Genomic DNA, 16800 nt, shown 5'->3' with positions numbered 1-16800 from the left:
AGGTGGGCGCCGTGCAGACCGTCCTTGTCCTCTTCCAGCTCTGGATTTAGTGTGTGTGCATGAGAGAGACAGAACATACAGAAAGACGCACAAAGCACACATACACATGCACGCTGTAAGACGTGCTGTCAAGGAAGAGTGTCTAATCATACAAGAGCAAGAAAGTCAAAGGTGAAGGCAGGCACCTTAGGAGAGACGAGAGTCAGGTGAGGGAGGAGGGGCATCCAGGCAGGATGGCGGCCTTGACGTGCGGCCGAGCCTGGCACCTCATGCAGGTGAGATGGGCTGAGGTGCGGTGGGGTGGGAGGGGCAGGCAGGTCTCAGACCACGAAGGGCCTTGGGGGCCACTGAAGAATTTCTTGCCCACTGTTGGTGGGAATATAAATTGGTGCAGCCACTGTGGAAAACACTATGGATGTTCCTCGAAAAATTAAAAATGGAACTACCACATGATCCACCAATCCCGCTTCCATGTGTACGTCCAGAGAAAATGAAATCAGTATCTCAGAGAGGTCTCTGCACCCCATGTTCAATGCCGCGTTCGTTACAGTAGCCAAGATGTAGACACAACCCAAGTGTCCATTGCCATTGACAAGTGAATGGATAAAGAAAATGTGGTATATTTATATGCGATGGAGCATTATTCAGCTCAGCCATAGAAAAAGGAGGAAACCTTATCATTTGTGACAATGTAGATGAACCTCCTGGGTGAAATGAGCCAGTCACTGGAGGACAAGTACCACACGGTATCACATGTATGTGGAATGTTAAAAAAAGTCAAACTCTTGGAATCAAAGAGTAAAATGGTGGTTGCCAAGGGCTGGAGGTGCAGGAAATGGGGGGATGTTGGTTAAGGGTACCCATTTTTAGTTATAAAATAAATGCGTACTGAGGATCTAATGTGCAGCGTAGTTATCATAGTGATACTGTATCACTTACTTGAAATTTGCTAGGAGAGTGGATCTGAAATGAGTGAGTACATCTCACATACAAAGAAGGCAGCCGTGGAAGGCGATGGCTGCGTTCGTTAACATGCTAGTGGGCGCCATTTTACAGGTATACGTTTATTAAATCACCCTGCTGTGCATCTTAAAAAATCACACTGTACAACCTCAGTATATACAACTTCCCCAAACTGGGAAAATTAATAAAATATAAGTGAAAAATAATATGAAAGAATAGAATTTGGGCTATAAATTAAAAAAAAATTGGAATGTATCACAAAGATGTGGAAAACTACAGGAAATAATCTCCTTACCTGACATCCTGGAAGGATGGCATCTTTGTGAGGAGTTGGCCACCTGGGTCCTGCCGTGTCTCCAGAGCATCCGTCAGCATTTTGATAAACTTCTTCCGCCTTACACTTTTCTTTACTCATTTATAAATAATAACCACCTGGTATTTATAATGACGCAGGGTGTATTATAAAATAACAAGAGACTTTCACACGTGAAACCAGGCTATGCTTTCTGCTGATCCCTTTGGAAGCAGGGGGGGCTAGTTAAAGCAGCCACAGGATAATCATACAGTGGTGAAGGTGTCCCTTGGGCCCGTGTAACGAGGCTGGTGAAATGCCACCCCGGGTGAGAGCAAACGGCGACTTTACCCTGAACAGGCAGCCGAGTGTGATGTTTTCTCACATGTTCTAAAGGGAAACAGTAGGGTTCACAGCACTCTATTCATGGATGGTGTTCCCTGAAGGAAAAAAGCAAAACCTAATTTCATTTATTTTTTACATCTGATGTCAGTTCACTTACCATAGCTGGTGTGGCGTGAAGGCACTCGGAGCGGAGAGGGAGCTGCAGTGAGGGAGGGTTTCGGCTGACAACTGCTCGCTGGTTTGTGACTCCGCTCCCAGGCTCGCGAGCTGCTTCGGGACATCATTGTTGAGATAATAAAGCTCACGTCCTTTGAAAGGAAGAGGCAGCAAACTGTGCTTCTCCTGTGGTTATGGCTTCGGGCGACCTTTCCAAAGTTGCCGTTTACCGAGGCCTCTGCATCCGCTTCATCTGTGCAGGGAGCAGGCGGAGACCGCTGTGTGAGCCCCTGTGACAGTCGTGCACCGCAGTGACTGTGGGCACTGACCCCGACGAGCGCGGGTGGACGTCTGTGCCTCCGTGAGGCGCCTGCTCCCTGGGGTGGGGGCCCTTCGCAGGCGGCTCATCAGCAAGTTTCTTTACAAGTTGAGAGCGTGGCCTCGGCACCTGTCATGAAAGAAGAGGTCTCTTCTCCGTAAACGTGGCACCTGTGAGCAGTCCCGTAGGAGACGCGCTGCTGAAGCTCTCTGGAGAATTGCTCGGGGGCTGAGCTGCATTTGTAAACCCCAGCAGGCGGCAGTCCGTCTGGATTACTGTTCTCTCTAGACGTTGTGACACGGCGGCCGGTGGCGGGGGAGCATTAGTGGGCGTCGGGAAGTCCCCGTGCTCAGCCATCACCTAGACATTTGGCTAAAGGGAAGAACTTGGCTGCCACCGTCTTCAAGGCTGGAGAATGAGGGGTCGCGCTCCAGGTCTCCGGCCTCTCTAGCTCCGGGCGGCTCGGGTTCCACCCCACGGGACAGAGCTGTGCCCCCTCCTCCTCCTGTTCAGTCAGGAGCCTGCTCCTCCCAGCTTTCCTCTCTCCAAAGCACTCTTTTTTCCATCTTTAGTTGTTTATTATATGTATAAAAGTCAATACTAGATATGAGATTTCATGATACACGCGTCATTGAATTCCATTAGTTAATGGATTCAAATGAATTTAATTTAAGTGAGTCTTGTTACACGGACGTTTGTGGTCACCCCCGCACAGGGTGCTGCCCCAGGCTCCCTTTGTCCTCCTCACTGCCTCCATCCTTCCTCGGTTCCTTTATTTATTGCTTATTTTCCTCCCTTCCTTCTTTCATCTTATCTCACTGCTCACGCGAACATTTCCCCTACGTCTTGATTGCGAGTGTTACTACTCTAGGCTGTGAGATGATAAAAATAAAGCATGAAATTTACTGTTTCAGTCCAACAGACGTGTGTTTCTAGTGCATGTCAGAGGTCGGGATGGGCTGGCTGACTCTCCTGGGAGGCTCCCCTCCAGGCTGTGACTCAGGGGTCCAGGCTCCCCCCATCCTTTGAAGTCTCCGCCCACAGCACAGGCCTGGATCACAGGGAGGTCTGCCCAGGGGGTTTAGGTCACATCTGGAAACTATGTACATTCTATCGATCCACATTCTGCTAGCCTGAACCCAGGCATATGGCCCCAGTTTAACTGCAGGGTATAAACGAATCTGCTTGAATGGCCAGGTCTGCATCTAGTCAATCTCAACCAAATTATGTTCAAGTCAAGTATTCAGAAAGGGGAGAATTTTTAAATGAGGGCAATTGAGAAATTGATACGTGGGGGAGAAGAAATGAATGAGATTTAGTACTCATCATAAGTTAAAAGAGTAAAAAATAACTTGTTAATGTGTGAATATAAAATCAGTTGCTATGGTAACAACGAGGCGGCTAATAATCCCGCTGGTAGAGACTGAGTGTTTTCCCTCCTGAAGGCACTGTGCCGTGTGCTCACCTCCTCCTCATCTCTGCAGATTGTTGTTGTTCTATTCACAGGTGAAGAAGCTGGGCTCAGAGGGTAAGCCCGAGTTCTCCTTGGGAGCGAGGGGCAGATGGAGGTTCCCAGGCCGGATGCTAGAGGCCACCACCCTCGGCTGCCTCCCCTGAAATGACAGTGAGCTGCCCCTCGTCCCCCTTCGTCCTCACTGCAGGCCTGGGGCGTCGGGGTTTTCATCACCTGTGGGTGAGCAAGCTGGAGCTTGGAGAGGTTAAGCAACGGGCACCCCAACCACAGCTTTTAAATAACAAGGGTTACCTAATAAGGCCAGTAAACCTCATTGACTTAACCCAGTTTTACAGTATGACCTTCAACCCTAAACCGCCTGCCACAGCTCCTAGGGTTTCCAGCCGGATGCGCTCCAGGCCTTTCCTGGCAGCCCCGTTTCAAGGCAGCGTCTAGTGTGGTCACTGAGCCCAGGCACGTTTCACAAGGCGATACTGACAAAGAGTGGTCGGTCCTAGTTTGACCCTAACTTCATGTTTTTGATGACTGCTGCTGCTTTAAGATAACACTGTGCTATGTCCCCACTCCCGTTCTATGTTTTTATGCAAACTATTCTCAATTATTAAGTTTCATTGAAGTGGACTGCAAGTCACCTCTTATTTTATAATATTCTGTATCTTTAGATTGGATAAAGCCTTCTTGAAAGACCAGAACATAAAATATGGCATTGCTTATTTGAGAGCACTTTGTTTTGAAGGCCTCTGCTGTATTTATGGGGAGAAAAAAGCAACTATGATAAAACTATAAAGTACCATATTCTGAAAGGTGACATGACATTGGGCTATTCAAGTTGCTTTCATCTGTTGCCTAAGAAACTGGGTAATAAAACTTCAGACGTGCAATTGAAAGACATAACCTCTCGATTGCATTCTTAATATTTAGTACACTTTCCTTTTAGTGACAATAAACTAATTTGATAAAATAAATATGCAGTTTATGTAACAAGTCTTTCTTTTTTTAACCCGTGCTCCAAAGCCATGTGCAGCATGATTGTAGTTAATGGCACGCACTGGGCCCAGACTGTCTGCCGCAGACGTACTTAGTGAGTGACCTTCCTCAGTTCCTTACTGTCTGTGACTTGGTTTCTGTAAATGGGGTAATAATAGCCCCCACTTCATGCAGTGGCTATGAAATTAAACAAGCAATATTCATAAACCAAAAGCAATTCCAGGCACAATGAAGTAACTTTATAAGTATTTGATTTTTTTTTAAATCTGTTTTTTGTGTTGTTAAGCTGCCACACATCCTTGCCTAGAACCAAGATCATCAGCATTTCTCTGGGAAGTTGGTTTTTTTTTTTTTTTTTGGGAGAGGCCAGCCCAGTGAGAGGACAGGTAGGCTGGCCATTTAGCGACCAGTCCCTACCGGGTTCCTGAGAACAGGATGTACTGTTTATTCTTTCTTCTGCTGAGAAAAGACCCCGAAGAAATAGACTAAATTACGGCGAATCGAATGCAAGGACGAATCATCTCCCACCGTATAGCACAAAGGGAGGAGGAAGTCCTCATAGTTTATCCGACTCAGAGTTGCAGTGATCCTAAGAGTCAGAAAGGCGGGGGCTGGGGAAACTCAGCCTGGTGACAAGGTCTGCCATTTCTTTCTGTGCCCCTGTGGTCACTGGTATCCTCAGCTTAGCCTCCAAACAGCCTGTCGTAGTTTGGGCGGCTACGACAAAACACCACAGACTGGGGGGCTTGAGCAACAGGCGTGCATTTCTGCACCGTTCCAGAGGCTGGAGGTATAAGAGCGGGGCGCAGTGTGGTCCTGTTCTGGGCGGGGCCTCTTCTGAACTGCAGACCGCGTGCACACGTGCTCACTGTGTGCGTGGTGGCCTTGCCTTGTGTGTGGTTGGACAGAGAAGGAGAGAGAAATCTCTCTCTCCCTCTTACAAGGGCACCAACCCCATCATGAAGACCCACCTTCATGACCTCATGTAAACCTGATTAGCTCCCAAAGGCCCCACCTCCAGTACTGTCACGCTGGAAGTTAGAGTTTCAACATGTGAACTCTGGGTGGGGTCACATACACTCCGTTCAAAACAAACTTACCTGGGTTCCAGCAGTACTCTTTGGGAAACAAAACCCTTGGACGTGCAGGGTGCTTGGGAACTGCTGCTTCTCTTACCTGGTGGGACCGTGGAAAGCGATGCTCACCTGTGAGCCAGTAGGAATTCTGACCACTTGGGTAAATAGGAAGCATGAGGGGGATTGGCAGTAATCTTTCCAATGGCATCATTTCTCACTTCCAAACTGACATGGAGGTCGCCTTTTATTTATCTTTTAATCAAAGTGCAGGGCATACATAACTGCTTTTGCATTAGTTTCATTCGTCAAGAGTAATTTTATTGTTCATTGGAGAAATTATCCTTCATCTTTGGGCGAGTGCTTCATGATTTAGGGTTTGAAAGGCCGCTGTTGAATTCATCTCTTGGCTCCCAGCCTCTGCTGTGATGCAGGGAGAGCAAGTCTGATTAGGAGAAGAGAGACACTGAGACATTGGGAATCTTGGATGGTACAACGTTGCTGCTTCTTGGTACCGACAGGTCGAAACTGGCATTTTCAATTTTCTGTTGTTATCAAGCAAATGAACAGAAAGAGGACTCTGATTAAAGACAGTCTGCACATGTTCCATGACTAATTCAGATTTGTGGTGGGGATTTCATTAGAAGCTGCAAGCAGTTTGTCTGTGCTCCGCTGTTGGAACCCACCATCCGCTGGCCCTGGTAGGAGTCACATGATGTCAGGGATTTGGCACTGGGCAAGAGAGAAGGTCAGAAAGAGGGTCACTCCCAGGAACCCCACTGTTGCCACCTCATGACAGATGAGAACATCCTGGGGGGTGGGTGCTTTGAAGAAAAGTACGTTAACCCTAGGGTGGTGCGTTTGAAATAGCCCTGTGTGCTGCAGTGGGGGATAACTTGTAAAAGTCACAGGTCAGGATGTGTGAGTCCCTCTGAATAGGGCCTGGGCCCTGTCCTTTCTAGTTCTGTGGCCAGTGTGCTCTCAAATACATGGTGGATAATCAGTCATTGCTTGCTGTTTTTGAAATTAAAAATTGTGGTAAAATATACATAACATAAAATTTACCCTTTTGGCCATTTTTAAGTGTACAGTTCAGTGGCATTAATTATATTCTCACTGCTACACAACCATCACCCCATTCATCTCTAGAACGTTTTCCTCTTCTCCAACTAAAGCATCGTAACGTGCATTAATAATAATCCCCCTGCCCCCCGCCTTCAGCCCCTGGAAACCTCCCCTCTACTCTGTCTCTGTGAATTTACTGCTCTAGGAACTTCATATAAATGGAATCATAAGTGTTTGTCCTTTGGTTCCTGGCTTACTTAAGTTGGCATCGTATGTTCAGCATTCATCCATGTTGTAGCATGCGTCAGGATTTCCTTCCTTTTTAAGGCAGGATAATATTCCACTGTACATTGTGATGGTTAATTTTATATGTCAATTGTGTGGCTGAAGGGGTGCCCAGAGAGCTGATAGAAGATTATTTCTGGGTATGTCTTTGAGGTCATCTCCAAAAGAGGTCCACATTTGAACCAGTGCATTGGGTCAAGATCACCCTCCCCAGTGCTGGCAGGCAGCATCCAATCTGTGGAATAGAAACAAAAGGGCAGAGAAAGGGCAGATTTCCTCTCTTGCTTGAGCTGAGACATCCATCATCTTCTGTCCCTGGACTTCGGAGCTCCTGGTTCTTGGGCCTTTGGGTTTGCATTGACTCACACCACTGGTTCTTCTGGTATTCCACTTTGTAGAGGGCAGATCGTGGGACTTCTCAGCCTCTAAAATCACAATAGCCAATTCCCATAATAAATCTCTTCTTCTCTCTCTTTCTGTATATGTCTCTCCTATTGGTTTGGTTTCTGCTGAGAACTCCAACTCATGTGTACGTATCACATTGTGTGTATCCGTCGATGGGCCACTTGGGTTGCTCCATTGTTTGGACTATTGTGAATATGCTGCTATGAACATAGGTGTACAGATGTCTGAGTCCCCCTTTGAATTCGTTTGGGTGTATAAGTAATGTTCTTAAAACTGGATTTGAAGTGAGAAGACAGAACTGAGTTTGAAGAGTGAGGACTGAAGCTGGAACTCTGGGGGTCGTGGCTGTTGTGATCTGACCCCACTACCGCCATTGTCCCCTCTCCCCCGCCTCCTACACACCTGTGCTGTGTCCCGCCTTCCAAGCTCCTGCCGCTCTAGCCCTGTCTGGAATCTTTCTCTCCTGTATTTCTGTCCAAAGTCCCATATCCTTCGAGGTCCTCTTTGTGCTGTGTCCCCACATGCCCTCCTGGGCTGGAGCAGGTCACATGGCTCTCTCTGTCCCATGTGGTGGAAGGACCGAGCTGGGGGCTTCCTGACAGTCAGCCTTGGATGATTCTGCACAATTGCAACCTTCCTGAGGGCCCGAACTTGACTTCTGCTGAGTCCCGCTGTCCCAGCCTCCTGCATGAGGGCCTCAGGCCTCTGCTCAGACTGTGGCTGGGTCAGTTGGGGTCAGAGGACAATCCAGGGCCAATGAGCCTGGTGTACCTCTCAGGAAAGCCGGCGGTCTGGAGGTGTCCCCTGTGTCCCCGCTTGCTTTTGTCTTGATTCGATCCTGAAGATAAATCCCTTCACTAAAACCTAGTCCATGTCCTCCCTGCATGTATCTCAGGACGGGCTGGCGGAGGGTCTTACCCATCATCTCATTTGATGGTCAGAGAGAGGCTGTGAGGCAGGCACCATGTCCAGGGTGGGAAATGGGGCTCAGAGAGGCTAAGCAACCTACCCGAGTCCCCCAGCGGGCAGGGAGCTGGGCTGGGAGCCATCACACATTCTAGGAGACCACGTGCCCCACGGTGCCCAGCTGCACACATTTTGTGTGACTTTATAATGCAATGCTTCCTGTGGTTATGACTTTCATATTTAAAGCCATCTCAAAATGCTGAAACAATCCTGCTGTAACGATAAATATTTCTGAGCCCCAAACAGGCAGGAGAGTGAAGACAAGGGGTCTTTGGGTGTGCTCTCAAGAATACTGCAGGTGCCCTGTCCACCAAGCTCCAGCGCCGAGCCCAACCCCCGGGTTCCACCCTCAGCAAAGGACAGAACTGTATTCCTGTTAATGCCGGCGTCGTGGGGGTGCGAAGTGCAAGGCAACAATGAGGATGAGCTAAGTACAAAAAAACGGGAAAGGAATGAAGAACATCAGATTTCAACAGGGCAACTCTTCTGTAAGTAAGCAGCCCTTGAAAACGAAATTGAAGCCGTTATTGTAAATGCAGCTACTGAGTCTACTTTTTCAGACGTTTCAAATATGAAGGCTGCAGCTGCCGTCTCCGCGAGTTCGCGTTCTTTGCTGAAGACCGACTGCTTCTCCCGTAGTTTTGCAATAACGTGTGTACCCAGCAGACCTTCCTCTCATTAGAGTCAGTCTTTTTCACGGAGAAGGAAAATGGCCAGGCTCCAGAAGCCAGTCTTTTCTGGTTAAGTGGCGACCGTCCAACCATCCATTATATGATGCAGTACGAGGGCGGGAAGACCAGTCCTTCCGAGCGCCCGTCGGGGCCGCGTTTATAACCGGTCACGGTACGCGGGAGGAGGCGCGCGTGCGCCCTGGGCCCTGGCTGGGATGGCTGCTTTCCACGGGCACCTCCTCTGAGATTCCAGAGGAGTAAAGTGCACCGTCAAAGTATTCTTCGCAGAAGGTTGCAAAAACGTAAACTACGTCCAATAAACAAAATTCGGTGAGCTTAAACCAAGCCAGATAACTAACGGGGACCCTCTGAAGCTGCCTGAAAACTGGTGCTTTTCCGCACCATCAATCAAACTCTGAATCTTCACCCGCCCCTGCAGAGCGTAAGGTGCAGGCAGACCTAAAGGCATAAATAGCAGGGAAGTGGGCTCTGAATCACAGCTGGACTCACTGACAAACACCCCCCATCCCGATCTGTTAATTTTTTAGAATGGTCTGTCGCAAAGATAAATCAAATACATCACATTAAATTTAAGGCTTATCTTTATCAAAAATACTAAAGTTACACAAAAATACTAAAGTTACACAAAAATACTAAAGTTCTACCTACCTTGAAAAATTCAAGATATAGAGCTCCTTTTCTTAGCATTTCTGCATGGCTGATCTGCATAATAATTAACATTCTGCATACTGATTAGGTATTAAGGATTTACTAGGTTATTGGGGGGAAAAAAACTCTTGCATATACTTACAAACTTGTATAACCCTGGAGTTAAATTCCAGTGTAACTGGATTCTTCCCAGCTGAGGCACGTGTGTCAAATACCTCAATAATGTAATATTAACATTTCCTATGTGCCCCACAGTGAATCAGGTACTGGTGTGTGTGTGTGTGTGTGTGTGTGTGTGTGTGTGTGTGTGTGTGTGTAATTCCAAGTTAGCTCAGTAACTGGAGTATAATTATCCTGTCTTTCTCAATGAGCAATGTTACAGATGTCTGTGTTTTATGATGCTTTAGAATCTGGAACTGTCAGCACATGTTGCCTTTTTTGTTTGAGGATGTCAATTCAGGGGGTGAAAAGCTCATAAAAAACAATTGCATATAGCTGCAATAATATGTGTAAAAGGAAAAGAGGAGAATGATTAAAACAGGATTTAGGATTACTTTGGCTGGGTGCAGGCACGGGGGAGGGAATAGTGGTGGGAGATATATGTCAAGATGAGACTTATCAGTGTCCTAGCGGCTTGCGTAGTGGATTTATAGATGATTAATATATTATTAAAAATAACTAATCAATCACATACATATATGGACACATACAGACCAACACAAAAGTAGGCCATACATAGACTAATGATGAGAGTGTCTTATCAGTCAAGGACCGTGATTGACTCTGTGCACTGAAGGTCTAAAAGAAAAAGTAAATAACGTGGGGACAGAACATCATTCTGAGGACTTGGAAGCTTTGATATTTCCCCTCAAAATCAAATAAAACTGAGACTAAGACAATGAAAAATTATAATATGAACAGTCAGAGAAGTACTGCAATTTATGGATTATTGGTGTCCCTAAAAAGAGCATCAGTGTGATTTTTCAGATACAACACCAAAGACAGGGACCGTGAGAGGAAGAACTGATATGCTGGACTTCATTAAAATGAAAAACTTCTGCTCTGAAAAAGACAATGTCAAGAGAGTAAGACAACCACAGAATAAGAGAAAATATTTTCAGAAGACACATTTGATAAAGGACAATTATTCAAAATACACAAAGAGCTCTTAAAATTCGACAATAGTAAAATGAATAACCAGATTTAAAAAAATGGGACAGTGACCTGAACAGACATCTCACCAAAAAAGATACACGAATGGCAAATAAGGACATGAAACATGCTCCACATCATATGTCATCAGGGAAGTGCAAATTACAACAATGAGATACCGTAACTGCACACCTATTAGAATGACCAAAATCCAATACACTGACAACACCAAATGCTGATGAAGATGTGGAGCAACAGGAACTCTCACTCTTTGCTGGTGGAGTACAAAATGATAGAGCCAATGTGAAAGATGATTTAGCAATTTCTTACAAAACTAAGCATAGTCTTACCATATAATCCAGTAAGCACGCTCCTTGGTATTCACCCAAATACTTGAAAACTTATGTCTACCCAAAAACCTACATATGAATGTTTATAGCAGCTTTATTCATGATTTGTAAAACTTGGAACCAACCAAGAGAGCATAGGTGAATGGATAAATAAACCGTGGTCTATCCAGACAACAGGATATTATTCAGCACTTAAACAAAAAAGGGGTATGAGGCCATGAAAAGACCAGGAGGAACTTTGAATACACATTACTTAGTGAAAGAAGCCAATCTGAAAAGACAACATATGGTGTGATTCCAGCTCTATGACATTCTGGAAAAGGCAAAACTACGGAGACAATGATCAGTGGTTTCCAGGTGTTGCGGGGAGGGATGAAGAGGTGGAGCATGGAGGATTCTTAGGGCAGTGAAAATACTCCATGTAACACCATAATAATGAATGTATGCTATTATCCATTTGTCCGAGCCCATAGAAGGGACACCACCAAGAGGGAGCATCAGTATAAACTGTGGTCTTCGGGGGATGATGACTTGTAGGTTCATCAGTTGTAACAAATGGGCTGCCTGGTGGGGATGTTGATCGTGGGGGAGGCTGTGTGTGGGGGGGGAACAGGGTATACGTGGGTACTGTCTGTACTTTATACTCATTTTTCAGTCTAAAAAACTGCTCTAAAAAAGAAAGCTTATTAATTTAAGATGAAGGAGAGCCAAGACAAATAGAACATAAATAATAAATACATAATTGAAGATGGCATCCTCACTGTTGAAAAGAACTAGTATTTTTGCCTCTCCCCACCAAAGAGGCTGGGTAGCATTGTAAGAATGGGAGACAAATATTTATCTGCAAAATTAAATAGTGATATCTCAGAATAAGAGATGAATCTGTTTGCATTATTTCCTAGATCATTCTGAGATGGTTTGCAAGACAAGGCTCCAGTACTGCTGAACCCTCTTCCCGTTTCTGCCACCAGCTTGCTGGGCAGCCCTGTGCAAGCTGCCATGTCTGGGCCTCAGGAATTAAACTAGATGCTCTCCAGTCACTCTTTGATTTCTAGCATTTCTATTTAAAACGTTTTCCAGTAGAGAAGGCGTTGCTGAATAAATAAGCCCAAGGATGTGGCTGTGTTGCATTTTAGACAGCCATGGAGAGAAACTCTGCCATGAAATACGGACTAAATAAAAATGCTTTAAAAACCACAGCATCATTACAGGCACTGAAAATCGGTATTAAAATTATCTATTTTTCTTGAATGTATTAACTCATGCATCTAGGTTTTCTTTTAGGAAGAAAGAAAAAAGAGAGAGCAATGATATTTGAATCATTTACACCAGTTATCCCCCACAATTAAAAGCTGTCTAAAATAACTCTAGGAAGATTTTTTTATTTCCTGCTTAAAAAAAAAAAGAAAAATGAAGGAAATGTTTACAAATATCCTTGCGTATATTTTCAAGCAAAGTGCAGTCTTGAAGCAGTAACGCCAAGTTGTTTTAAATACTATCAATTTAATAATTTAAATGCAATCCAACAAAATCTTTAAATTTGTGTTTAGTGAGGTCCAGCCGAAGATTTTTCACATTTGTGGTGGTCTTTTAAGGCCATTTGCTTTTTCTTTTTCCTGTTGAAGAAATGTCCCCATTGAAGGTCCGCTCTAGTTAGTGAAGCTTTATTCTTGCTTAGACCTTTGCTCTTGCCACCCAGAATCTGGTCTCTACCTCGCACCTGCTTGTGGAGTCCTACTCGCTTTTCCGTTTGTCTCTGGTTTCACTTTTCCCAGTTTTGGCCCAACTTGGCACCTTTGTAACACATGATTTTGTTTACCCTGTTTTCATAAGTTACTATGTGAGAAACTCCTTTTGTAAACCTTCTGAGGGCAGCAATCATGTGTTACACTTTCTAAGAAGGAACTATCTTAGCAGATATTACGTGTGTAGTCTGGAATCCCTGCAAAGGACCCAAACTCCATAAAGCAGGAAACATAGTCACTTATGATTTTCTGAGATTTAAATTTAAGTCCAAAGCACAGCATTTCACTGACATTCATCACGAAGTCCCAGACTCATGAAGGAGCAGAGCTGACCATCCATCATCTCAGCACTGCTCTGTGTCCCCACTACTCTGACACAGCAATAAAAAAAAAAGCTTCTTTGTGGGAAATGGCACCGAACAAGAAAGTGTTCAGGAAAGAATGTTCCATAGCCGTATCTACCAGGATCCTCATCCTTTTTGGATGTCCAGGGTCCACTGTATAATGTTCATTGATGATGCTTTGCACTCTTGGCCTCAACCTATAAAAATCTCTGAGGCAATACATTGAGATAACTGGTATCTTTTTCCCCCCCGGATTCATCCTTTATCTGGACAGTCTTAAAAATTACTGAGGTCTGTGAGAACTTTTGTTTTTTCATTTTATTTTTGTCATGCTGTATGTGTGTATAGTGAAGAGTTTCTCACACTTTTTAATCTCAGGATTCCTTTTTCTTACATACAATAGTGTTTTCTACAGGTATGTTATTTCTGCTGAAAATTAAAACCAATTTAAAAATATTCACTTTAATTCATTTAGTAGTTACAAATGATAAGCTCATTATCTGTTATCATCATGAATACATTTTTGTCAAATACAAGTATATGTTCCAAAACAACGAACCTTTAGTGAGAAGAGTAGCGTTGCTTTACGTTTTTGCAAGTCTGTCTAGGGTCTAGTGTAGTAGAAGCCGAGGGGTTCCTGGATTGCTCCTGCATTCCATCTTTTACATGTTTTGGTTGAAGGAGATAAAGAAAATTAGACCTCACAGAGATACACAGCTAAAAAATGCAGTGGTATTTTAATAGCCCCTTTGACTAATTGTGGGTATTCTTCTCTGAAAAGATGGCCATAAGCTCAGCAGGGGGTAGGTGCTGAAGGTTAGTTGCACTTTGGATCCAAAACTACATCGATAAACTTTTCATCCTCTGTTACGTTAAAACCCGTTGTTCATCACTGGGCTTTGAGTGGCTTTCACCCATGCACGGTTTTAAAGCTTTGTGCATTAGCCTGTGAGGAAACACATAGCGCTCCGCTGAGTTACACGGGTCTTACACGTGCTGACACGTTCCACAAGACCATCTCAGAAAGCACATTTGTTGATGTAGTCGCCCACCTTATGAGCACCTCCTGTAAGTGTTGTAAAGCTGTCAAGTTCATGGTGGTGGATACCCATTTTACGGTATTCTAATTTTCACCTAAAACTCAAATGGTATCATTGTTTTCCTTCTTTACGAGCATATGTTGTCTAAATACCCAGTTATCACTAGGTTGTCAGCCATTCCTTAAAGTAAAAGTGGTATTTCCCAAGTAAGCGGCTCACTGAACTCACAGCTCAGTCACACGGAAAAAGACGTGTTTCCTCAAAACCTCTCTACGAAATAGAAGTGCTCTCTACCTGCTTCCTATTTCGTCAAAGGAGTATTAAAAAGATGCGTACTCGGGAGCTCAGACTTACCGAGACTAATCCTATGTATATTACTGTAATATATATATTATACTATACTATATATGTATAGTATACTGATTCAGATTTAACCAGTCTAATGTATATATTCCTGCATTACATATATTATACTATACTGTATATAATACATATCATACTGATTCAGATTTAACCAGACTAATACATGTATTACTGTGGTATATATATATATGATATGACATGATATATATACTATATTCCATATATCACTGTACACGTTTGGTGTGTTATTGTATATACAGCTGTTTCGTCAAGGCTCTCCATAGGGGAAACTGACTCCCTTCTGCAGGTGTGTGAGTCGGGGAGGCTGGTGACCACTCGCAGAGCCGGTGCCGCTGCCTGGCTCCGGGAGAGGCTCCCGCAGTTTACTTCACCGTTGCTTTATTGCTCCTTTCTGCCTTACAAATGCTGACTATATGCATGTCTCTTGGCTGGAGGTGCTGAGGCCTGGCTCACCTACGCTGTAAGATTTGTGGCGATCCCTGATCACCTAGTTTTGCTGTGAGCCTTGTCCATGGGGTTTTGGCTTTGATGACTAACGGCTCTGTCTGTTCTTATGTGTGGATTTGGGAAGATCAGAAAACTAGGCTGTCATCACCATCACCACCTTTTAATTACAAAAAGTTTCCTTAGGAAAGTATAATTAATTATAATTTGCTAAAACTTAAAAACAAGGATTGACCTAAAGTCCTGGGACAAAACTGCAAAAAGTACTAAAAAAAAATGCCCTCTCTAAAAAGTTTCACATCCAGACAGCCTTACTGTTAAATTTTGTTCAAAATTTTTAGGCCAATCATTCCTATGAAATGTAAACTTGCAGAACAAAACAAAGCTAGAAATTGCCTCATTCATCTTATTTATAGAAAATCTTTATTGTTTCTTCTGCTTATAAAAGATATAAATAGTCTTTTAAAAATAGTCAAACCATGCAGAAATTTGTAAAAGAAAAAGTGATTATCCCCAGTGTATTTTTCTGCTGGGGCTGCCATGACAGAGAACCCTAAGCTGGGGTAATGGGGAAATGGGTTGCGTTTCAGCCCTGAAGGCCAGAAGTCTGAGATCAAGGTGTCCTCTGGGTTGGCCCCTGTGAGGCTGTGAGGGAGACTCTGTTCCATGCCATCCTCAGCTTTTGGTGGTTTGCTGGCATCTTTGACATTCCTTGTCTTGTGGAAGCTTCACCCCATCACTGCCTTCGTCTTCACATGACATTGTGAGTGTGTGTCTGTGTCCAAATTTCCCGTTTTTGTAAGGACACCAGTCATATTGGATCAGGGGCCCACACTTCTCCAGTATGGCCTCCTCTTAACCAGTTACATCTACATCGATCCTGTTTCCCAGTAAGATTGTGTCCTGAGGAACTGGGACTTAGGGCATCAGCATACGACTTTGTGGGACAGTTCAACCCGAAACCTCCAGAAATCCATTTTTTCCTTAACATTGTGTAACAACTAGAAGTAATGTATGTTAGCAGTTTGCTAAAAAAGTTTTCTGAGTTTTGTTTTTCTCTCTCATTAGTGTGGTGACAATGCAGTCATTACACAAATTGTATACTTATTTCTAAGGCAGAGACTGCCAGTTACCTACTCAGTCCTCATCCTCATCTTCCTCCTTGTGAACAGAACCCTCTTTTTATTGAGGGGCAAAAGTGTACCTGATGAAAAGACTAGATTTTCCATCTTCTCTTTAATGTGTGGTGAGCAATGGGATATAAGACAATTTAGATGAACATTTCTTCCCCTTTTTGTTCCTTTTTTTTCTGCATGGAAGCAGATATGATGGCTGGAGCTCCAATGTTCATCTTACAAACACGAGGCAATCTTGAAATGGATACCATACATCAAAGATGGAAAAGCAGGAGGTCAGAATAAATCCATATTTCTCAAGACAAACTGAAGCAACCATTCTAGCCCTAGACTGCCTCTCTCGAGCTTCATTTTATTTGGAAGAACAATAAACCTCTAAATTTGTTGAACCACTGTGATTTTGATTTTCTTTTACTGTCATCCAAAACTAATTCTAACTGACATAAACATATTAAGTAATACTCAATCCCACATTTCTCTTCAACTCATCAATTTCATAAGTGAAACTGAATGTATTGATTTCTCCCATGAAAAA

This window comes from Camelus bactrianus, chromosome 26 (assembly GCF_048773025.1).
Source record: "Camelus bactrianus isolate YW-2024 breed Bactrian camel chromosome 26, ASM4877302v1, whole genome shotgun sequence".
NCBI lineage: Eukaryota > Metazoa > Chordata > Mammalia > Artiodactyla > Camelidae > Camelus > Camelus bactrianus.
The sequence above is the reverse complement of the archived record's forward strand: the minus strand, read 5'-3'. Positions refer to the sequence as shown.